Source organism: Vulpes lagopus, chromosome X (genome assembly GCF_018345385.1).
Source record: "Vulpes lagopus strain Blue_001 chromosome X, ASM1834538v1, whole genome shotgun sequence".
NCBI classification, from domain to species: domain Eukaryota; kingdom Metazoa; phylum Chordata; class Mammalia; order Carnivora; family Canidae; genus Vulpes; species Vulpes lagopus.
In genome coordinates this window covers 48,920,035-48,929,859 of record NC_054848.1, presented here as the reverse complement: position 1 = coordinate 48,929,859, position 9,825 = coordinate 48,920,035, and positions in this window count along the sequence as shown.

The following is a 9,825-nucleotide window of genomic DNA, read 5'->3' as shown; positions in this document are numbered from 1 at the left end:
CTTGGCCCAGTTTGTACTCACTCTCTTTCCCTCTAAAAATAAAGTGGGTAAGGGTAGTCAGGTAATCTATTTTTCTTCTCTGTTGAGGAAGAGCAAAGGTAAGTGGTATGAGACAAATGGGATGATTAGCTATGAGCCCAAAAAGAGCAATCCCCCACCACCATTATTACCTTCTTCTTTTTTTTAATAATAAATATATTTTTTATTGGTGTTCAATTTGCCAACATACAGAATAACACCCAGTGCTCATCCCATCAAGTGCCCCCCTCAGTGCCTGTCTTCTTAAGCAGTCTTTAAAGCACCAGTTTCCTGTGCCTCATTCTTATGAAGTGGATTGTCCTGTTTGTCTTTCTACAGAAAATGAAAAATCTAGAAAGCAGGTCATAATCTACTGGAACCATTGCGGGGAAAGTGGATATTATTCTTCTAGGCCTCATTTACACCAAAGCTCCATTTTCATTCCATTATACCACCCTGTCTGGAATGGGGGGGTCATGATCTGTTAAGTAGTTTTCTAGGTTTCTTACAGGCTGAGTCTCACGCCTCTTCTCCCCTAGAGTACTGAGCATGTTGTTATTGCAAACCATCTGCTAGCTGTGTTACTTTTGTCAAATGTCTTAGTCTCTCAGCCTCCTCAATTGCAAAGTCGTGATAATAGTACCAACCTCATTGTGCAGCTTTGAATATTCAACTAATTAACACATAGCATGATAAGCTTTCAATAAATGGTAGATGCTGATAGAAATGGAAAGTAAAACATAATCTAGGAATTGCTAATTGAGTGGTATGATATGCCAGTCACTGTTATATTTGGAAGGACAGTGTAGGTAGTGATTAAAGAACATAGACTCTGGCATCAAATGCACCTAGTTCAAATTCTGACTCTAACTGTGACCTTGAGTAAGCTATCTCTATACTCTGAGCCTTCTTTTCTGCATTTAAAATGAAGATCATGGGATCCCTGGGTGGCGCAGCGGTTTGGCGCCTGCCTTTGGCCCAGGGCGCGATCCTGGAGACCCGGGATCAAATCCCGCGTCGGGCTCCCGGTGCATGGAGCCTGCTTCTCCCTCTGCCTGTGTCTCTGCCTCTCTCTCTCTCTCTCTGTGACTATCATAAATAAATAAAAATAAAAAAAATAAAACTTGTTAAAAAAAATAAATAAATAAATAAAATAAAATGAAGATCATAATACTACCTAGCCATGTGATGAGGATTAGTGAGATGATACATATACATAAAGTGCTTAACCCAGTGCTTGGTTCAGAGTAAGTGCTAAAGACATATTACTCATTATCACCCTTATTGTGTTAAGCATTATCTCATTTAATACTCATAACAGGGGGCACCTGGGTGACTCAGCGGTTAAGCATCTGCCTTTGGCTCAGGGCATGATCCCGGAGTCCCAGGATCGAGTCCCACATCAGGCTCCCTGAATGGAGCCTGCTTATCCCTCTGCCTATGTCTCTGCCTCTCTCTTTCTGTGTCTGTCATAAATAAATAAATACAATCTTAAGAAATACTCATAACACCTATATAGTATGAAAAGTGGATTGCAAGATTGCTTGATATTTAGGAGAACTGTGTTGAGATTTTAAGTGAACTTGGGAATAAGTATCTGTAACCTAAGCAATTCTTGTGTCATTCAATGAACATTACATAAGTGGGAATTGGCAATGAATCTTCTTTCATTTTCCTACTTGAGGATCCTAACGAAAGAGTAAGATGCAGGACAGTGGACATTGGACTTGACACCAGATGCTCAGTGTTCTTATCCTAGCTCTTCCATTCATTGCCTGCGGGGCCAGGAACTTTTGATTTGATAAATGAAACATGTTTTCATCAGGGAGGCGGGGCAAGATGGTGGAGGAGTAGGGATCCTCAACTCACCTGGCCCCACCAACTTACCTAGATAACTTTCAAGCCATACTGAACACCTACGAATTTGACCTGAGATTTATTTTTTTTAAGATTTTATTTATTTATCCATGAGAGAGAGACAGAGAGACAGAGAGAGGCAGAGACACAGGCAGAGGGAGAAGCAGGTTCCCTGTGGGGAGCCTGATGTGAGACTCGATCCTGTGACTCCAGGATTATGCCCTGGGCGGAAGGCAGACGCTAAACTGCTGAGCCACCCAGGGATCCCTCAACCTGAGATTTAAAGAGCGAACAACCAGAACGCTACAGAGAGAAATGTTTTCACTTTTAACAAGGTAGGAAGGAGGGAAAAAATGAAATAAAAAGAGTCAAGTGGGGGAGATGCACTGCAAGGAGCTGGGCTAAGGTCCAGGGTAGTGAAAGCCTCCTAGACAGGAAAGCCTAGCCCCACGGAAGCGGGAACTTTAAATCTTACCTGTTTGTGGAATTCTCCTGAATGACACAAAGCAATTTGTTCTCCTGAGTCCCATTGTGACTATCTCTAAAATGGACCCATAGATGCCCACTCTATAGGAATATAAAAGTAGTAAACTATAGAGGACTATACATGCAAAATATTACTTATAGCAGGGGTCAGCAAACATTCTCTTTAAAGGACCAGATAATAAACATTTTAGACTTTGAGGGTCATGCTGTTTCAATTGAAGCTACTCATTCTGGTTTTGTAGCAAAAAAGGCAGCCATAGAAAATAAGTAAAAGAATGAATGTCACTGTATTCTAATAAAACTTTACAAAGCCAGGTGGCAAGACTTGGTTTGTTGACTCCTGATCTAGATCCTCATTATTGAGTACCAACCAAATGCCAGGCACCTAGCAAGCACCGAGTAATAGCAAGATAAATAAGACCCAGTATTTATCCTGGAAAAGCTCCCAGTCTTATGGAAAAGTCAGACACATAAGCAGGTAATCAAAATGCAAGATGATAAGTGCTGTATAGAAGCATGAATGGAGTGTGTTTGCTTCATGAAAAAGAAGCCCCTATTATTGTGTGCTGTGATGATGGCTCTACTTCTCTCTTAGGAAGAGTCTTTTTGGTTCAGTGAAACATACAATTTATCGATTAAGGTTTCACCTCATATATCCCTCTTGTCAAACTGAATTATATCTTGAGATTCTTAAAAGAATGCTCAGACCAAATAGAATTAAAAAACAAAACAAAACAAAACATTTTTCTTGTGTCCATAGGGAAATTATGCTTTGTAGTTGTCCCTTTTGTTGGTGGACTTCCTCTAAACACTAGAGTGATAAGAGAGACAGAGTGGCATAGTAACCTGGCCTGCATATTGGGAAGCCTGGCCTTACTCTTTCATTCACTAGTTGTGTGCTGGGAACAGCTCCCTTGGCCTTCGTCATCTTGACAAGCATTATGATGAGCCCAGGAAAATGGTTCCCAACATCTTTTTCAGCTCTGCTGTTGTGGTTGGTGCACAAATACAGAGTGTGCACCTGGCATGCTTTTCCTTTGAATTTTCTGTACCTCAATTTCATCCTGTGAAGTGTGGATAAGGCAGACTAATAGATTCCCAAAGTTCTCTTTGATTTTAAATTGCACTTAGAGGGGCGTCTGGGTGGCTCAGTGATTGAGCATCTGCCTTCGACCCAGGGTGTGATCCTGGGGTCCCCGGATCGAATACCACATCGGGCTCCCTGCGTGGAGCCTGCTTCTCTCTCTGCCTGTGTCTCTGCCTCTCTGTGTCTCTCACGAATAAATAAATAAAATTGTTTTTAAAAAGTTGCACTTAGAGGCTAAGACTGGTTATTTTCAGGGCATATTCTTTTTTTGGGATATACTTGGAGCAAAGGGAAAGGGCTAAGCCAGATAGAAAATTAGGGAAAGTGAGAGTTCTTAGTTGGCTTGCCTAATTTGAGAAGGCTTTCGATAGGAGGATTATCAGATACCGTGGTCATCTCTCACCAACTTCCCTGTCCCCACCATGCCCTGCTCTGGGCCCTGACACCAAGAATGTGTCCAGATGTTTTTTAGGAAGATCGTTCTGCTCTGGTACTGCCAAAGAAAGTCAAGAAACAGGCAGTGTCAGGCAGAATTGTGTATGGACCATCCTCTGTATACAAAGCCTTGTTCTAGAAAGGGAATACAGTATAATGGTTAAGGGCATGGCCTCTGGGGTCACCATCTGGATTCAAATCCCAATTCCATTAGTGACTATGGAGAACCTAGGCAGATAATTTAAGCTTTCTGCACCTCAACTGAACTATCTTTAAAACGGGGATGACAATAGTACCCACTTCATAGGTTTGTTGTGAGAAAAAATAAAGAACTTATGCAATTCTTCACACTTAAAAATGTTAGCTGTTATTACCATCCTGAGTTGGCCAGACAGCCTCCTTGGAGAAACAGAACTTGTGAATAGGAATAGCAGTGTGGGATAGAAGTAAGGGCCCTTCTGCCTGGGAGGCAGAAGATACAAGGCTTGTATTCTTAGCCTGCTATTGGCTTGATGTGTGACCTAGGTCAAGCCTCTGACTCTTTTTGGTCCTGTTTTCCAAACCTAGATAATATTTCATCCATCTTGAACATTTTCTAAGTCAAACACATTTTATGAAGGCTGTACAGGAAAGATGCAGAGTAAACACATGATCCAGGTCAGGTGAGGTTAACCTTGAATATCAGACCAGAAAAGGAGGAATAAACAAACCCGAATATCAGACCAGAAAAGGAGGAATAAACAAACCCTGAGCTAGGGAGTTGACCCCTGGCAAAACCACCAAGAAGGCAGAAACTGTCTTTAGGGTTCTACCACTTTTCTCTCTCTCCTCTTCCTTTCCCTTCAGCTTCTGAATGTCAATCTGTCCTTTTGTCTCTTTTCCTCTTATCAAACCCTGCTCTCAGGCTGTGCAAGGCAGAGGAACAAAGATCACTGGATGGAGAGAGACTTTACCATGAATGAGCTCCTAGTTTTGTCCCAGCTGTATGGGAAGCATTCCTCAGGGCCCCTAATCTAGCTCTCCATATATCTCCAGCCCACACTTCCTTTCAGTCTACTGTTTCCTCCCTCCTTTCCTCTAAGATTCCACTACCCTTATGCATACATCTATTAGAGCACTTATCAGGCTGTATGGCAATTGTTTATGCCCACCAGTGTCTCCCAGTAGCCTGTGAGCTTGGGTAACTAGCTGTGTGTGTCTGTTTCATATTAGTGATGTCCAGGATCTAGCTGAATTGTTAGTGCTAAGCAGATGATCTGGCAGGAAAACTCACTACTTGCTGCCTTCCTGAGTGAATGTAGGAGCAAATTAGAGATGGATCTCTATCTTCTGCTCTCTTGGCTTCAAGACTTAGGCAAGAGCAGTGTCTTTGGTGGATCTCCAGTGCCTTTCTGTAAAATGAGGGGATCAAAGTAATGTGCTTCTGAGTTACCTTTCAGTTTCTTTTCTTTATTTTTCTTGGCTTTAAATATATATATATAATATTTATATATATTTAAAATAATTATATTTATATAGATATTTTAAATATATATATTTAATATATATGTATTTGCTCAGTTGTCAAGATCTGATAATAATAGCTTTAAGTTATTTTCCCTCTCAAGTACATTTGCATTTAAGTAGGAAACAAAGCTTTTCTGGGTACAAAGGATAAGCTGTGATCTCCTTCAATCTTAAACTAGTGGGGTCCAAATTAAGTTTTGCTTTGTAAAGGTCCTAAATATTTGATGGCACAGTGGTTACAATGTATATTCTGTGCATTTGATCATGACAAATCTATATAGAATTAGTTTATGTTTATGGCTTTGTCTAACCTATCTTTCCTCTCTTTCTCCCTTTCAGCTGGAAATAACTGGCCAGACCTCTCTTTGTGCCTTGGCACCGCCATCCCCTGCTCTGATCATGGAGACTCTCAGAACCTGCCAGACTGCCTCTCTTTCTAAGCTGATGCCAAATGGTTACTTGGTTCAGGTCTTTCTAGGTCACTCTGATATAGAAGGCCTGGCTAGGGAGGAAGAGTTGGAGGAATCTGAATAGTGTGACCAGGGTGACTTGAGTCTCAGGGAAGAGAGTGGTCAGAATAAGAAGAAAACCAAAGCCAGCAAGATCTGGAATTTTGTGAGTCGCAGAAAAGGGCCCTCCAAACAGGGGAAGTGACCCTAGTCTATGATCTTACTAGGAAACACCTCCAGGCCTTCAGAATTGAAAACCAAAATCACATTACAAGATGAACTGAAGTCATTGAAAAGGCTGAAGCTTTCAACTGTAGCCTCTAAGAATACTCCCCTAGGAACAGCAAGGCCCAGGAACCCCAAAAAGTCTCAGGTACCTACCGGATGAGGAAGGCAGAGGAGTCCATGAAGCCCTTCTGCCATTCTTATGTAGGCCACATTGAGGGCTTGGAGCCCTTCCTTGCAGGTATGAAGAGGCTGGTGCACACCCCCCAAGAAGGTAAATCAAAAAGTGCTAGCCTTTGATGACTTTGGCATCCAAGGGGAAGAAGACTTCTGGGAGGAAGAGGATCCTGAACAGTACAATGGCAGCAGGCAAGCCAGGAGCTAAATGAAAAGCATGTTCCCTGGGAACCAGGAGGCCTCCCATATATATATGTGAAGACCCCAGAATTCAGGAATTCAAGGCTCCCATCAAGGGCCCCACCTTGGAAGGGCATGTAGAAGGATGCAATGAGGAGAAACCTCGGCACACATGCCGAGACAAGGCCATGCCCTTTGGTGGTGTTATCAAGTTCTTCAGCACTGTGGCTGAGGTAGCCCACAAGTGGAGGACATTTTCCCAGCAAGAGCCACAGATGGGAGAGGCGGGACAAGATGGCTGAAGAGTAGGGTCCCCAAGTCACTTGTCCCCACCAAATTACCGATATAACCTTCAAATAATCCTGAAAATCTACGAATTCGGCCTGAGATTTAAAGAGAGAACAACTGGAATGCTACAGTGAGAAGAGTTCATGCTTCTATCAAGGTAGGAAGACAAGGCGGGGGGGAGAAATAAAGAAACAAAAAGCATCCAACGGAGAGGGGCCCTGCGAGGAGCCGGGCTAAGGCCAGGGCGAGTGCCCCCCAGGACAAGAAAGTCCCGACTGGAAAAGCAGGAGTTTCACCAATCTTCCCAGACAGAAAGGCGCTTGCAGGGAGTTAGAGCAGGACCCCAGGAGGGGCGGGGATGCCCTCAGGTTCCCAGGGGCATTAACAGAGCACCTGCGCCCCGGGGAGAGCACGCAACAACCCGCGTCCGAGCTCCCTAAAGGGCTGCAGCGCGCGCCTGGCTGGCCCCGGGAGAAGCTTGGGGGTGGATCCTCGCGGAGGGGGCACCTTGGCCCCCGGAGCAGCTCGGGGGCAGCTCCGGAAGAGGCTCTGCAAGGAAGGGGCTGCTTGGCCGGAGCGCGAATGCAGCAGGGCAGGCCCAGAAGCACAGGGTGCTGGGGACACAGGCCAGGATCCGGTGCTCCCCCCGGGACAGGCAGAAGCCAGGAGAGCACAGGACAGCAAGGACACTCCTGCCCCAAGCTCAGCAGATCAGTGGACGGGCCCCCAGAGCATCCAGGCCACTGCAGACTGAGAGCTCTGTAGTTACTGCAGGAGCTGAATCCAGGGCTCCAGAGCTGGCCACCACCACTGTTGTAGTTCCTCTGGGGCCTCACAGGGTAAACAACCCTCACAGAGCCTCACAGTGGCCTCACCATATAAACAGTTTAAACATCTTTCACTGAGCCCTGCACCAGGCAGGGACTGAGCAGCTCCCCCAAGTGCTAACACCTGAAACTCAGCAGAGCAGGCCCCTCCCCCAGAATACAAACTAGAACAACAGGGGGAAAACAAAATATGGACCAAGCAGCACTGGAAAGTTCCAGGGGAAGTCGAGGGATTTACAGTATGCAGAATCAGAGGATACTCCCCCTTATTTTTTGTTTTCTGATTTCTGTTTGATTGCCTCCTGCTTTTTTTTCCTTTTTCCTTTCTTCTTTCTTTCTTTTTTTCTTTTTCTTTCCTTCTTTCTCTCCTCTCTTTTTCTCCTTTTCCCAATACAACTTGTTTTTGTCCACTCTGCATTGAGCAAAATGACTAGAAGGAAAACCTCACCTCAAAAGAAAGAATCAGAAACAGTCCTCTAACCCACAGAGTTACAAAATCTGGATTACAATTCAATGTCAGAAAGCCAATTCAGAAGCAATATTATAAAGCTACTGGTGGCTCTCGAAAAAAGCATAAAGGACTCAAAAGACTTCATGACTGCAGAATACAGATCTAATCAGGCAGAAATTAAAAATCAACTGAGGAAAAAAGAGACAATCAATTAAAAGACCATGAGGATAGATTAAGGGAAATAAGTTACAGCCTGAGGAAGAAAAATCTACGTTTAATTGGGGTTCTCGAGGGCACCAAAAGGGACAGAGGTCCAGAATACATATTTGAACAAATCATGGCTGAAAACTTTCTTCAACTGGGAAGGGAAACAGGCATTCATTTCCAGGAAATAGAGAGATTCCCCCCCCCCCCTAAAATCAATAAAAACCGTTCAACACCTGCACATTTAATAGTGAAACTTGCAAATTCCAAAGGTAAAGAGAAGATCCTTAAAGCAGCAAGAGACAAGTGATCCCTAACATATATGGGGAGGAATATCAGATTAACAGCAGACCTCTCCACAGAGACCTGGCAGGCCAGAAAGGGCTGGCAGGATATATTCAGGGTCCTAAATGAGAAGAACATGCAGCCAAGAAGACTTTATCCAGCAAGGCTCTCACTCAGAATAGAAGGAGAGAGAAAAAGCTTCCAAGACAGGCAGGAACTGAAAGAATATGTGACCTCCAAACCAGCTCTGCAAGAAATTTTAAGGGGGACTCTTAAAATTCCCCTTTAAGAAGAAGTCCAATGGAACACTCCACAAAAGCAGGGACTGAAAAGGTATCATGATGACACAAAACTCATATCTTTCAATAGTAACTCTGAACATGAATGGCTTAATGACCCCATCAAAAGGCACAGGGTTTCAGACTGGATAAAAAAGCAGGACCCATCTATTTGCTGTCTATAAGAGACTCATTTTAGACAGAAGGAAGCCACCAGCCTGAAAATGAAAGAGTGGAGAACCATTTGCCATTCAAATGGTCCTCAAAACAAAGCAGGGGTAGCCATCCTTATATCAGATAAACTAAAATTTATCCCGAAGACTGTAGTGAGAGATGAAGAGGGACACTATCTCATACTTAAAGGATCTATCCAACAAGAGGACTTAACAATCCTCAATATATATGCCCCGAATGTGGGAGCTGCCAAATAGATCAATCAATTAATAACCAAAGTGAAGACATACTTAGATAATAATACATTTACTTCAATCTAGCGCTTTCTACACTCAATAGGTATTCTAAGCACAACATCTCCAAAGAAACAAGAGCTTTAAATGATACACTGGACAAGATGGATTTCACAGATATCTACATAACTTTATGTCCAAACGCAACTGAATACACATTCTTCTCAAGTGCACATGGAACTTTCTCCAGAATAGACCACAAACTGGGTCACAAATCAGGTCTGAACCAATACCAAAAGATTGGGATTGTCTCTTCGTATTCTCAGACCATAATGCCTTGAAATTAGAACTAAAACACAACAAGAAGTTTGGAAGGACTTCAAACACATGGAGGTTAAGCACCATCCTGCTAAAAGATGAAAGGGTCAACAAGAAAATTAAGGAAGAATTAAAAAGATTCATGGAAACTAATGAGAATGAAGATACAACCGTTCAAAATCTTTGGGATGCAGCAAAAGCAGTCCTGAGGGGGAAATACATCGCAATACAAACATCCATCCAAAAACTGGAAAGAACTCAAATACAAAAGCTAACCTTACACGTAAAGGAGCTAGAGAAAAACAGCAAATAGATCCTACACCCAGCAGAAGAAGAGAGTTAATAAA